We start from the raw sequence: 14,555 nt of genomic DNA, 5'->3' as shown, positions 1-14,555 counted from the left end.
CAACATTATCCTCTGCTATCTTTTGTGCTATTGTTGTTTCATATTGTATTTCTATGCATGTTATAAACCACAAAGTGCAATGTCATTATTTTTCTTTAAAAAATCAATAATCTTTAAAGAAATATAAAACTGAGAAAAAAATTTGTATTCACATATTTAGCATTTCTGGTGCTTTTCATTCATTTTCATTTTGATCCAAGTTTCCTGCTGATATATAATTTTCCTTCAACCTGAAGAACTTCATTAAACATTTCTAGTAATATATATCTGCTAACAACAAATTATCCTGGCTGGAAAAATAAATTATCTCACCTTACTCTTTTCTTCTGATACAGTGTTCTAGGTTGACTTTTTTTCAAATCTTTCAGCACTTTAAAGATGCCGTCCATTTTTCTATGGCTTGCATTGTTTCTTTTTTTTATTTACTTATTTTTTACTTTAAGTTCTGGGATACACGTGCAGAAAGGGCAGCTTTGTTACATAGGTATACATGTGCCATGGTGGTTTGCTGCATCTATCAACCCATCATCTAGGTTTTCAGCCCCACAAGCATTAGCCATTTGTCCTAGTGCTCTCCCTCCCCTTTCCCTCCACTCCCGACAGGCCCCAGTGTGTGATATTCCCCTCTGTGTGTCCATGTGTTCTCACTGTTCAACTCCCACTTATTAGTGAGAACATGCAGTGTTTGGTTTTCTGTTCCTGTGTTAGTTTGCCGAGAATGACAGCTTCCAGCTTCATCCAAGTCCCTGCAAAGGACACGAACTCATTCTTTTTTATGGCTGCATAGTATTCCATGGTGTATATGTGCTACATTTTCTTTATCTAGTATATCACTGATGGCATTTGGGTTTGTTCCAAGTCTTTGCTATTGTAAATAGTGCTGCAATAAACATATATGTGCATGTGTCTTTATAGTAGAATGATTTATAATCCTTTGGGTATATACCCAGTAATGGGATTGCTGGGTAATATTCAGTCATTCCTGTCTTTGGTTTACTTTATAATGTGTTCTTTTACTTTTGTTTTTAAGATTTTCTCTTTATCACTAGTTTTCAGTGATTTTACTAAAATATTCCTTCGTGTAGTTTTCTTTGCATTTATTCTGCTTGGAATTCATTGAACTTCTTGACTCTGTGGGTTTGTACTTTTCATAAAATTTGGAAACTGTTTAGCCATTACCATTTAAAATATATTTTATTCCTTCTTTCCCTTTGTTGATTTTGGACTCCATTTAAATGTATGTTAGATTGTTTGACATTGCCCCACAGGTTACTGAGGCTGTGTTCATTTTTGTTTATGTCTTTTGTTATTATCTTATTCATTACTGGTGAACAGAGTTGTTTTCACTCAATTTTCAATTTCCTTTCTAAGCTCACTTATTTGTTATAATAGGATTTCAGCATTTTTTCTTGTATTTTCATTGTAGATAATAATATTGCCTATATGTAATTATATTCTGACTCTTTTCAAATATTTATGACACTTTCCTTAAATTGCAGCACTGCGCAGCTAGACTGCCAATAAAACATTACTAGTAGTAGCAACCATTTTTATCATGTTTCTAATTCTAATGCTAACCATTCAAGTGTTTAAACACTGAGTATGATGTTTTCTATAAGTGTTTGAAAATACTCCTTATCAAGTTATAGTAAGAATGGCTTTAGAATTTTATCTATGCTTTTTCTTCATCTATAGAAATAATCTTTTTTTCTTTTTACATTTAATATCATGAGTTCATCTTTGCAGTCCTATAACAAATCATACTATTCTCACTCTGACATTATTATTTCTTAATATATTCTTGGATTCATTTTAAATTTCTTTCATTCAGTTCATAAGTAAAATTAGTCTTCAGCTTTCTACTTTGTTTTGCTTTTTAAAAATTGATGTCAGGGCTATGCATGTCCTGTAACATTTGAGAAACTCTCATCCTTTATTTGTGCTAATTTTTATTTATACAAGTCAGACATAAATATATTCTCCATGTGAAATATTAAAACATGGCATATGTAGTGAATTTGTATTGCATCAAATTATCTAAGCTGAAACTTCATTTCCCATAATTTTACTTCCTTGGATAGTTACATGTCAGGGTGAACCACAAGAGACATTTGTAATACATTTAGAAAGGAGAAACGAAGGAGGAGCAATATTGTTTTAGCTTTTGGAGGCTCTCTTCCTTAAGCTTCTCCAACTTCTGTGTCAAGTGCGTGGTTAGCTCTGTGACTAAAGGTGCCAGCTTCTCCTGCAGAATGCCCCTACCATCAAAATTGTAAGGCAGGCAGGGTCACGAGCACCTGACAGATGTTTCAGTCTGTCCTCATGGATTCTAGGTTATCCTTGCAGGTCTCAGTGTGACTTCAGGACCAGACACCAAGGAAATAGTCTTTCATCAACCGTGTAAACAGCTCTCATGTTGTATAAGGTCAAAACTCTATAAAATAAATTATGTGGCTCATATCTGTCTGTGTGTGTAGTCCATGGAATGCAGAAGCAAAAGTTATTTAGTTTATCACCTTTAGACACCTGAAATAAAGATGGGATTTTAGGCAAACATGTGTTTGCTGCTATATTAGTTTGGGATTCCTAGGTATTTCACATATATGGGAGCCAGGGCCCCCACAAGAAAATACCACAAACTGGGTAGCTCAAATCACAGAAATTTATTTTCTCACAGTTCTGAAGGTCGAACAGCAAGGTGTTGGCAGGTTGGGTTTTTTCTGAGAACTTTCTTCTTGAATTGCAGATGGCCAAGTTCTCACTCATGCCACTCTGACTGGCGCGAGATGGTATCTCATTGTGGTTTGATTTGCATTTCCCTAATGATCAGTGATGTTGAGCTTTTTTTATATGTTTGTTGGCTGCATGAATGTCTACCATTGAGAAGTGTCTGTTCATGTCCTTTGCCCAGCTTTTAATGGGATTGATTGTTTTATTCTTGTAAATTTGTTTAACTTTCTTATAGATTCTGGATATTAGACCTTTGCCAGATGGATAGATTGCAAAAAATTTCTACAATTCTGTATGTTGTCTGTTCACTCTAATTTTCTTTTGCTATGTAAAAGCTCTTTAATGAGATTCCATTTGTCAATTTTTGCTTTTGCTGCAATTGCTTTTGGTGTTTTCATCATGAAATCTTTGCCCATGCTGACGTCCTGAGTGTTATTGCCTAGATTTTCTTTCAGGGTTGTTATCGTTTTGGGTTTTACATTTAAGTCTTTAATCAATCTTGAGCTAATTTTTGTATATGGTGTACAGAGGGGATCCAGTTTCAATTTTCTGCATATAACTAACCAGTTCTCCCAACACCATTTATTAAATAGGGAATACTTTCTCCATTGCTATTGTCAGGTTTGTCGAAGATGAGATGGTTGTAGGTGGGTGGTCTTATTTTATCTTCTCTATTCTGATCTATTGTTCAGTTCTCTATTCTGTTCTGTTGCTCTATGTGTCTGGTTTTGTACCATTATCATGCTGTTTTGGTTACTGTAGCCTTATAGTTTGAAGTCAGGTACCATAATGCCTCCAGCTTTGATCTTTATGCTTAGGATTGTCTTGGCTATGTGAGCTCTTTTTGGTTCTATATGTTTTTTAAAATAGTTTCTTTTAATTCTGTGAAGAATGTCAATGGTAGCTTACTGGGAATAGCTTTGTATGTATAGATTACTTTGGGCAGCATGGCCATTTTTACAATATTAATTCTTCCTATCCATGAGCATGGAATGTTTTTCCATTTGTTTGTATCCTCTCTGATTTCCTTGAGCAGAGGTTTGTAGTTCTCCTTGAAGAGGTCCTTCACTTTCCTTGTTAGCTCTATTCGTAGGTACTTCATTCTTTTTGTAGCAATTGTAAATGGGAGTTCATTCATGATTCGGCTCTTTGCTTGCCTGTTGTTGGTGTATAGGAATGTTATCAATTTTGCACATTGATTTTGTATCCTGAGACTTTGCTGAAGTTGCATATCAGCTTAAGAAACTGTTGGGCTGTACTGAATGGGAAAAAACTGGAAGGATTCCCTTTAAAAATCAGCACAAGACAGGGATGCCCTCTTTCACCACTCCTATTCAACATAGTGTTAGAAGTTCTGGCCTGGACAATCAAGCAAGAGAAAGAAATAAAGGGTGTTCAATTAGGAAAACAGGAAGTCAAATTGTCCCTGTTTGCAGATGACACGATTGTACATTTAGAAAACCCCATCATCTCAGCCCAAAATCTCCTTAAGCTGATAAGCAACTTCAGCAAAGTCTCAGGATACAAAATCAATGTGCAAAATTCACAAGCATTCCTATACACCAATAACAAACAAACAGAGAGCTAAATCATGAGTGAACTCCCATTCACAATGGCTACAAAGAGAATAAAATACCTAGGAATGCAACTTAAAAGGGATGTGAAGGATCTCTTCAAGGAGAACTACAAACCACTGCTCAATGAAATAAAAGAGGACACAGACAAATGGAAGAACATTCCATGATCATGGATAGGAAGAATCAATATTGTGAAAATGGCCATACTGCCCAAGGTAATTTATAGATTCAATGTCATCCCCATCAAGCTACCAATGACTTTCTTCACAGAATTGGAAAAAAACTACTTTAAAGTTCATATGGAACCAAAAAAGAGCCCGCATCGCCAAGTCAATCCTAAGCCAAAAGAACAAAGCTGGAGGCATCATGCTACCCGACTTCAAATTACTACAAGGCTACAGTAACCAAAACAGCATGGTACTGGTACCAAAACAGAGATATAGACCAATGGAACAGAACAGAGCCCTCAGAAATAATGCCACATATCTACAACTATCTGATCTTTGACAAACCTGACAAAAACAAGAAATGGGGAAAGGATTCCCTATTTAATAAATGGTGCTGGGAAAACTGGCTGGCTATATGTAGAAAGCTGAAACTGGATCCCTTCCTTATACCTTATACAAAAATTAATTCAAAATGGATTAAAGACTTAAATGTTAGACCTGAAACCAGAAAAACCCCGGAAGAAAACCTAGGCAATACCATTCAGGACATAGGCATGGGCAAGGACTTCATGTCTAAAACACCAAAAGCAATGGCAACAAAAGCCAAAATAGACAAATGGGATCTAATTAAACTAAAGAGCTCCTGCACAGCAAAAGAAACTACCATCAGAGTGAACAGGCAACCTACAGAATGGAAGAAAATTTTTGCAATCTACCCATATGGCAAAGGGCTAATATCCAGAATCTAGAAAGAACTTAAACAAATTTTCATGAAAAAACCAAACAACCCCATCAAAAAGTGGGAAAAGGATATGAGCAGACACTTCTCAAAAGAAGACATTTATGCAGCCAACAGACACATGAAAAATGCTCATCACTGGTCATCAGAGAAATGCAAATCAAAACCATAATGAGATACCATCTCACACTAGTTAGAATGGCAATCATTAAAAAGTCAGGAAAAAACAGATGCTGGAGAGGATGTGGAGAAATAGAAACACTTTTACACTGTTGGTGGGAGTGTAAATTAGTTCAACCACTGTGGAAGACAGTGTGGTCATTCCTCAAGGATCTAGAACTAGAAATACCATTTGACCCAGCCATCCCATTACTGGATACATACCCAAAGGATTATAAATCATGCTACTATAAAGACACACACACACATATGTTTATTGTGGCGCTATTCACAAAAGCAAAGACTTGAAACCAACACAAATGTCCATCAATGATAGACTGGATTAAGAAAATGTGGCACCTATACACCATGGAATACCATGCAGCCATAAAAAAGGATGCATGCATGTCCTTTGTAGGGACATGGATGAAGCTGGAAACCATCATTCTCAGTAAACTATCACAAGGACAGAAAAACAATCACTGCATGTTCTCACTCATAGGAGGGAATGGAACAATGAGAACACTTGGACGCAGGGAGGGGAACATCACACATGGGGGCCTGTCATGGGTTGGGGGGAGGGGGGAGGGATAGCATTAGGAGAAATACCCACTGTAAATGACTAGTTAATGGGGGCAGCACACCAACACGGCACATGTATACATATGTAACAAACCTGCACGTTATGCACATGTACCCTAGAATTTAAAGTATTATAATAATAATAATAACAAAAAGAAACTGTTGGGCTGGGACAATGGGATTTTCTAGATATAGGATCACGTCATCTACAAACAAACATAATTTGACTTCCTCTCTCACTATTTGAAAACCCTTCATTTCTTTCTCTTGCCTGATTGCCCTGGTCAGAACTTTCAATACTATGTTGAATAGGAGTAATGAGAGAGAGGACATCCTTGTCTTGTGCCAGTTTTCATGGGGAATACTTCCAGCTTTTGCCCATTCAGTATGATATTGTCTGTGGGTTTGACATATATTGCTCTTATTATTTGATGTATGTTTCTTCAATATCTAGTTTACTGAGAGTTTTTAACATAGAGGGATGTTGAATTTTATTGAAGGTTTTTTCTGCATCTATTGAGATAATCATGTTTATTTTAGTTATGTTTATGTGATGAATTACATCTATTAATTTGTCTATGTTGAACCAACCTTGCATCCCAAGGATGAAGCCAACTTGACTGTGATGGATAAGGTTTCTTAAGTGCTGCTGGATTCAGTTTGCCAGTATTTTATTGAGGATTTTGGATTGATATTCATCAGGGATATTGGACTGAAGTTTTCTTTTTTTGTTGTATATCTGCCAAGTTATGGTATCAGGATAATACTGGCCTTATAAACTGAGTTAGGGAGGAGTTCCCCTTTTCCAATTTTTTGACATAGTTTCATTAGAAATGATATCAGCTCTTCTTTATACCTCTGGTAGAATTCAGGTGTAAATTCATCTGGTCCTGGGCTTTTTTTGATTGGTAGGCTGTTTATTGTTGCTTCAATTTCAGAACTTGTTATTGTTCTACTTGGGGATTCAGTTTCTTCCTGGTTCAGTCTTGGGAGGGCGTATTTGTCCAGAAATTTATCCATTTCTTCTAGATTTTCTATTTTCTGTGCAAAGAGGTGTTCATAATATTATCTGATGGTTTTATTTTTGCGGGATCAGTGGTGATATCTTCCTTATCATTTCTGATTGTGTCCATTTGATTCTTCTCTCTCTGTCTCTCTCTTTTTTTTACTAGTCTAGGTAGCAGTCTATCTATTTTATTAATTTTTTCAAAAAACTAGCTCCTGGATTTGTTGATTTTTTTGAAGAGTTGTTCATGTTTCTATCTCCTTCAGTTCAGCTCTGATCTTGGTTATTTCCTGTCTTCTGCTAGCTTTGGGGTTTGTTTGCTCTTGGTACTCTGGTTCTTTTAGTTGTGTTGTCAGGTTGTTAACTTGAGATCTTTTTAGTCTTTTGATGCAGGCATTTAGTGCTTTAAATTTCTCTCTTCACACTGCTTTGGCAGGATCCCAGAGATTCTGGTACATTGACTCCTTGTTCTCATTAGTTACAAATAGCTTCTTGATTTCTGCCTTAATTTCATTATTCACCCAGGAGTCATTCAAAAGCAGGTTATTCAGTTTCCATTTAGTTGTGTGGTGTTGAGTGAATTTCATAGTCTTGAGTTCTAATTTGATTGCGCTGTGGTCTGATAGACTGTTATTATTTCAGTTCTTTTGCATTTGCTGAAGAGTGTTTTACTTCCAAATATGTGATCAATTTTAGGGTAAGTGCCATGTGACAATGAGAAGAATGTATATTCTGTTGTTTGGGTGGAGAGTTCTCTAGATGTCTGTGAGGTCCACTAGTTCCAGAGCTGGGTTCAGGTCCTGAATATCTTTGTTAATTTTCTGTCTCAATGATCTGTCTAATATTGCCAGTAGGGTGTTAATGTCTCTCACTATTATTGTGTGGAAGTCTAAGTCTCTTTGTGGTCTAGGTCTCTAAGAACTTGCTTTATGAATCTGGGTGCTCCTGTATTAGGTGCATATATATTTAAGATAGTTAGCTCTTCTTACTGAGTTGAACCCTTTCTCATTATGTACAGCCCTTCTTTGTCTTTTTAAATCTTCATTGTTTTAAAGTCTGTTTTGTCAGAAACTAGGATTGCAACCCCTGATTTTTTCTGTTTTCCATTTTCTTGGTAAATTTTTCTCCATCCCTCTATTTTGAGCCTATGTGTGTCACTGCACATGAGATGGGTCTCTTGAATACAGCATAGCAATGGGTCATGACTCTTTATCCAGATTGCCATTCTGTGTCTTTTAATTGGAGCATTTAGCCCACTTACATTTAAGTTTAATATTGTTATGTGAGAATTTGATCCTATCATCATGATGCTAGCTTGTTATTTTGCAGACTTGTTTATGTGGTTGCTTCATAGTGTCATTAGTTGGTGTACTGTGTACTTCAGTGTGTTTTTGTAGTGGCTGGTAATGGTTTTTCCTTTCCGTATTTAGTGCTTCTTTTAGGAGCTCTTGCAAAGCAGGCCTGGTGGTGATGAATTTCCTCAGCATTTGCTTGTCTGAAAAGGATCTTATTTCTCCTGTGCTTATGAAGCTTAGCTTGGCTGGAAATGAAATTCTGGGTTGGAAATTCTTTTCTTGAAGAATGTTGAATATTGGTCTGCAATCTCTTCTGGCTTGTAGGGTTTCCACCGAGAGGTCCACTGTCAGACTAATGGGTTTCCGTTTGTAGGTGACCTGGCCTTTCTCTCTGGCTGCCTTTAACATTTTTTCTTTCATTTCAACCTAGGAGAGTCTGATGATTATGTGTCTTGAGGTTGATCTTCTTGTGGAATATCTTACTAGAGTTGTCTGTATTTCCTGAACCTGAATGTTGGCCTATCTTCTTAGGCTCAGGAAGTTCTCCTGGATGATATCCTGAAGTATGTTTTCAAACTTGGTTCTGTTCTTCCAGTTTCTTTCAGGTACCCCAATCAGTCGTAGGTTCAGTCTTTTTACATAGTCTCATATTTCTCACAGGTTTTGTTTGCTCCTTTTCATTCTTTTTTCTCTATTCTTGCCTGCCTGTCTTCTTTCAGAAAGATGGTCTTCAATCTCTGAGAGTCTTTCCCCTGGTTGGTCTATTCTGCTATTGATACTTGTGATTGCATTGTGAATTTCTTATGTTGTGTTTTTCATCTCCATCAGGTCAGTTATGCTCCTCTCTAACCCAGCTATTCTTGTTATCAGCTCCTGTATTGTTTTATCATGATTCTAGCTTCTTTTCATTGGGTTACAACATGCTCCTTTAGCTCAGCAAAGCTCATTATTACCCAACTTCTGAAGCCTACCTCTGCCAATTCAGGCAGCTCAGCCTCAGCCCAATTCTGTGCCCTTGCTGGAGACCTGTTGTAGTTATTTGGAGGAAAAGGCACTCTGGCTTTTCGAGTTTCAGCATTTTTGCAATGACTGTTTCTCACATTTTGTGGCTTATCTAACTTTAATTTTTGAAGATGCTGAACTTTAAATGGGGTTTTTATGGGGTCTTTGTTGTTGTTATTTCTTTCTATTTTTCTTTTAACTCTCAGGCCATTCTTCCATAGGGCTGCTTGTTGGGGGATCACTGCAGACCCTGGATGCCTCGGTTTTTCCCTCACCTGAAGGTATCACCAGTGAAGGTCATGAAACAGCAAAGATGGCAGCCTTCTCCTTCCTCCAGGAGCTCCATCCAAGTGGAGTACTGACCTGTTGCTGGCCCAGACCCTCCTGTAGGAGGTGTCTGGAGACCCCTGTTGAGCGACCTCAGTCAGGAAGGATGGGATCAAGAGCCCGCTGAAAGAGGCAGTCTGGTTGCCTTTTGGTAGAGCAGGTGTGCTGCATTGGGGGACCCTTCTTCATCCACACTGCCTGGACTCTCCAGAGCCAGCAGGCTAGAAAGGCTGAGTCAACTGAACTGCAGAGACATTGGCTGCTTCTCCCCTCAGAGGCTCTTTCCCAGGGAGAAATCAGAGTTCTGTCTGTATAACCCTGGCTGGAGTTGCTGAAATTCCTGCAGGGAGGCCCCTGCCCAGTGGGAAGGAATGGATTGGAATCTAACTCAAAGAAGCAGTCTGGGCCAGGCACAGTGGCTCACACCTGTAATCCCAGCACTTTGGGAGACTGAGGCAGGTGGATCACCTGAGGTCAGGAGTTCAAGACCAGCCTGACCAACATGGTGAAACCCTGTCTCTACTAAAAATACAAAAATTAGCTGGGTGTGGCAGTGCATACCTGTAATTCCAGCTACTTGGGAGGCTGGGGCAGTAAAATTGCTTGAACCTGAGAGGCGGAGGTTGCTGTGAGCCGAGATCACACCATTGCACTCCAGCCTGGGCAACAAGAGTGCAACTCTGAAAATAAAAAAATACAATAAAATAAAGGAGCAGTATGGCCACATTCTGGAACAGCAGTTGTGCTGCATTGGGATGGGTGAGGGACTCCTCCTGTCAGGGCCACCTAGACTCCCCAGAGCCAGAAGGCTAGAACTGAGTTGCCCAATCTGCAAAAATGTCAGTCACCTGTCCCCCTGGGAATTTGTCCATCTTAGGCAGTCTCCAGTCTACTGCACTAGCCAACTGGAATTCTAAGCGAGTGGGTCTTAGTTTGTGAGGTGTAAGGGAAGTGGGGCCTGCAGAATGATACTGCTTGACTCCCTGAATCTCCTAGAGGAATGTAAGGATGAAACTCCCACCTTGTCAGGATTCCCAGGGCTGGAGACTGAAAAACTCCTGGGTCTCCGTGTGAGCCTCTGTGTGAGCCTGAGTGACCACTCTGCTGAGACTTTGCACAGTACTGTGTATTGGACAGAAGGCCCTGGTAGAATGGCCTCCTGAGGGGATCTCCTGATCTGTGGGTTGCAAAGATTTGTGGGAGAAGTGTGGTTTCCAAGGCAGGGTTGCACAATCACTCACAGCTTCCTTTGGCTGGGAATAAGGGATCCTTTGGCTCTGTCCCACCCTGCTTTTCTTCATTATCCATGGGTCGAGTTGATTGCCTAGTGAGTCCCAAAGTGAAAAACTGGATATTTCAGTTGAAGGTGCCAAATTCACTCTCCATTTTCATTCTTCTCTATGACAGCTATGGACTGCAGTTGCTTCTAGTCAGCCATCTTGGCCCCTCCCCATTTCTATTTTATGAATAATGGGAAGACAATGCCCTAAGTGAAACTCCATGTTGTTTATCTCTGTAAATAGTTTAGCCATTACTGTTATCCATTAGTCAGAGACATTTTAAATAATTCTAACACTCTTTGGTCCTTTACCTGAGAAAAGCAGGTTAATTAGGACTTTTATTTTTCCAGTGGTCATAGGCACCTTTATTAAAATAAAGGGCCTGTGTTTATTTAAATAGAAGAATTACTAAGAAAGAACCTGGAAAATTATATTGTAATAATTTTGCCAAAACTTTTCAACTATTTCTATATTGATTTAGGGAATTAAGTTAATCAGGTTAGATAATACTAACTCCCAGAACGAATATTGTTCTTTGGGTTAGCAGAGGAAAATCTAATTCCTGATACTGTGATGCATTTCTTTTGATGCTTTGAAGCTATTCAGTAAAATAAGCAAAGCACAGTGTACATAGCATAAAGTGCTTCTTTTATTCTTCCGAGCCACCTTACTCCTCTCTAGCTTATCAAATAATTAACTGGGGTTGGTTTCCCTTTTTTCCATATTTCTCTTTCTTCCTAAGCAAGCATTATGTAAAAAGTTGTGTGGTTATTAGATTCATACACTATTTGTGTACTTACTGTGATCTGAGATGTTAAATGATTATATAGTGGTCAGGGTGATGGCAGCAAATTGCTGGCAAACTCATGACCAAAAATAATAAAAGCACCATTTACAAAGATATGGGCAAAATTGATGGAAACCAACATGGGATGGTGAAGCATCCTTGGGTTAGCAACAGCGGGAAGCCATTAACACCATTTGGCATAAAAAAAGATAAGGGAGGAAGCAATTCCTAGAGCAGGGAGTGCTGCCAGACCCTGGAGAGAGTGCTATAGCTAATGGAATGAGAAGATGGCCAAACCTAAGGAAGGTAGCTGCTTCTAAACCACAGACAGTAGGAAGATGACAGGGAATAAATCCTCTAACCACTTCCTTCCAGCCCCCTGTACTCCAGTTGGTACTTCCTATTGGCTGAAACCAACCCAAAGCCAAAAGCTCTTGATTAATGACTGTGAAGGTCATTGTCCAGGGGCATAGAATGGATCTGGCACAGATTATATGATTATTTGTATGTCAATCATTGGTACTAACTTTTTATGCAGATTAATTGAAAACTTTTGGGAGTGGAATATACTACGCAATAGAAGAGTACCTGGAAGATAGTAAATGTTTGTAAAATGCTTGCTGAATAAATAAAACTTAGACTGGACTGTAAGCATTATATACTTAGGTTTCTGAGATCAAGTCTAGAATAGATTCTTACTTAAACTCTTAGCAGTGTAGGCAATATCTACTACATCAGGCGCTCAGTGAAGGATTATCAACTAAAAACGTGGCTGGATAAATACATGGGTGTATAGATAATCAGATGAAAGTATAGATAACTCATAACATTTCATATACTTTAGGAAACTTAAATAATCTAGTCCAACTGTTTCATTTTGTAGGTAAAAAATGGAATTTCAAGTTGATTAAAAACACAATATTGCAGAGTTAGAACCAAAAAAAAAATCTTATGACTCTAGCGTCTTCTAACTAAATATGCTACCTCTAATTTACAGTTTACAATTTGTTTCATTCAAATAAATTCAAGAGATCTCTTGTATAACATTGTGACTACAGTTAATAACAATATATTATGTTCTTTTAAAATGTCAAGAAAATAGATTTTAAGTGTTCTCACCACAAAAAAATGATAATTATGTGAGGTAATACATACGTTAACTTGGTTTAGCCATTCCACAATATATATATAATTTAAAACACCATGTTGTATATGATAAATATCAACAATTTTGTTAGTTAAAATAAAATGTTTTAAAAGTTGTTCCATTCAAATCAAAGTCAGTTACTGATGATGATGATGACAGACAGAGAGAGAGAGAGAGGAAAAGCACAAATATCAGCTCACTTAGCATGATCCATGATTTGTGAAACATGCTTGCCATACTACTGAAAGAATGCTGAGGAGTCTACTTGTTTCCGTGTGACCTAAGTGCACAATGAACTTGTATCCACAGAAAGTATTTGAGAATGTAGGTCTCTAGAAATAATAGCACTTTAAAAGTTGTCACTAATCAATCCAAATATATATATACACACATATAAACATACATATACCTAATAATCATTATTCAACTAAATCTTCATCTTACTTTTTATGAATGTACAACAAAAATAAGCTTGATCAATGCCAAATATAAAAGTAAATTTCTTTGTCATCTCCCCAAATATAATTACCACCTTCCATTTTGGAAACCTTTAATGAATTCTGATTGATGGGCTGGGTGTGGTGGCTCACACCTGTAATTCCAGCACTTTGGGAGGCTGAGGCCAGTGGATCACTTGAGGTCAGGAGTTCAAGACCAGCCTGGCCAACATGGTGAAACCCTGTCTCTGCTAAAAATACAAAAATTAGCTGGGTATGGTGGTGCAGACCTGTAATACCAGCTACTTGGGAGGCTGAGGCAAGAGAATCGCTTGAACCTGGGAAGCGGAGGTTGCAGTGAGCCGAGATGGGGCCATTGCACTCCAGCCTGGGCCACAGAGTGAAACTCTATCTCAAAAAAAAAAGAATTCTGATTGATGAAACACAAATTATTAATTTCACATCTGTAATTAATATTAATGTTTTAGGTCCATACTCACATGAAGAACTGTGCCTTAAAAAAATTAAAACCTTTCTTAATAATACTAGGTTTAAATTTGCCAATCTTCCACATATGCTACAAAGATGATTTTAGTCTATCAAGATGTTTATTGTATATATTTCATTTTTTGTTTATTTAAACATTCAAAAATTTAGATGTAAACATTGTTTAGCAGCATTACTTTTTCAGTGTCTTGGATGCAAGGCATAAACTGACTTTTACGACTTTAAATATATTATCTGTATAATATTTTAAAATTTTGCTTTTGAAGCCAGGAGCTATATTGGAAATACCACCTACATTTATTTTTTAAATGTTCTGAAGAATAGCACTTTTGAAACCTGTAATCCGTATTTAAGTGAAATGCCTCTGTAACCAATCTTTGAAGTCCAAAAGTGTCAATCCACTAAAACGCAGTTACTTTGTCGCAGTTCAGAAGTGTGGGGAGCTGGTGGCAGGATGCAAATCCTTCCCAGACTGATGTGGCTTTTCACCACATAGTGGCGCCTGTTCTCTCTGGCCTAAATAGGGGTAAGGCATTTCTGGGTCCTGTAGAGAGCACAGCCGACTCTCCAGGTGAGTGTCCATTTAGTGGGCCTATCCGGGAAGTTTGGCTAGGAATATACTGGGACTTTGGGAGCCATCACTCGCCTCCCAGCTTCCCAGCACTGGTGACTTGTTAATTCTTGCGCGTCCGGGTTCTCCCCTGGCACAGGACTAGAACTCCACTCTGTCCCCCACCACCCTGCATGGGGGGTAGCTGGGGAGGGGAGATTGGCTGCTGGGGAATTGGCTGCAGAGGAAAGCAACCCATTAGA

General features: G+C 38.2%; 1 protein-coding gene across 2 annotated transcripts in view; it reads right to left on the bottom strand.

The window, feature by feature from the left end:
- Nucleotides 1-14,555, bottom strand: part of CFAP299 (cilia and flagella associated protein 299) — a 659,626-nt gene that overhangs the window by 644,097 nt on the left and 974 nt on the right. The window lies entirely within an intron of this gene.

This window comes from Nomascus leucogenys, chromosome 9, assembly GCF_006542625.1.
Source record: "Nomascus leucogenys isolate Asia chromosome 9, Asia_NLE_v1, whole genome shotgun sequence".
Taxonomy (NCBI): domain Eukaryota; kingdom Metazoa; phylum Chordata; class Mammalia; order Primates; family Hylobatidae; genus Nomascus; species Nomascus leucogenys.
This window is presented reverse-complemented; position numbering and strand designations above follow the sequence as displayed.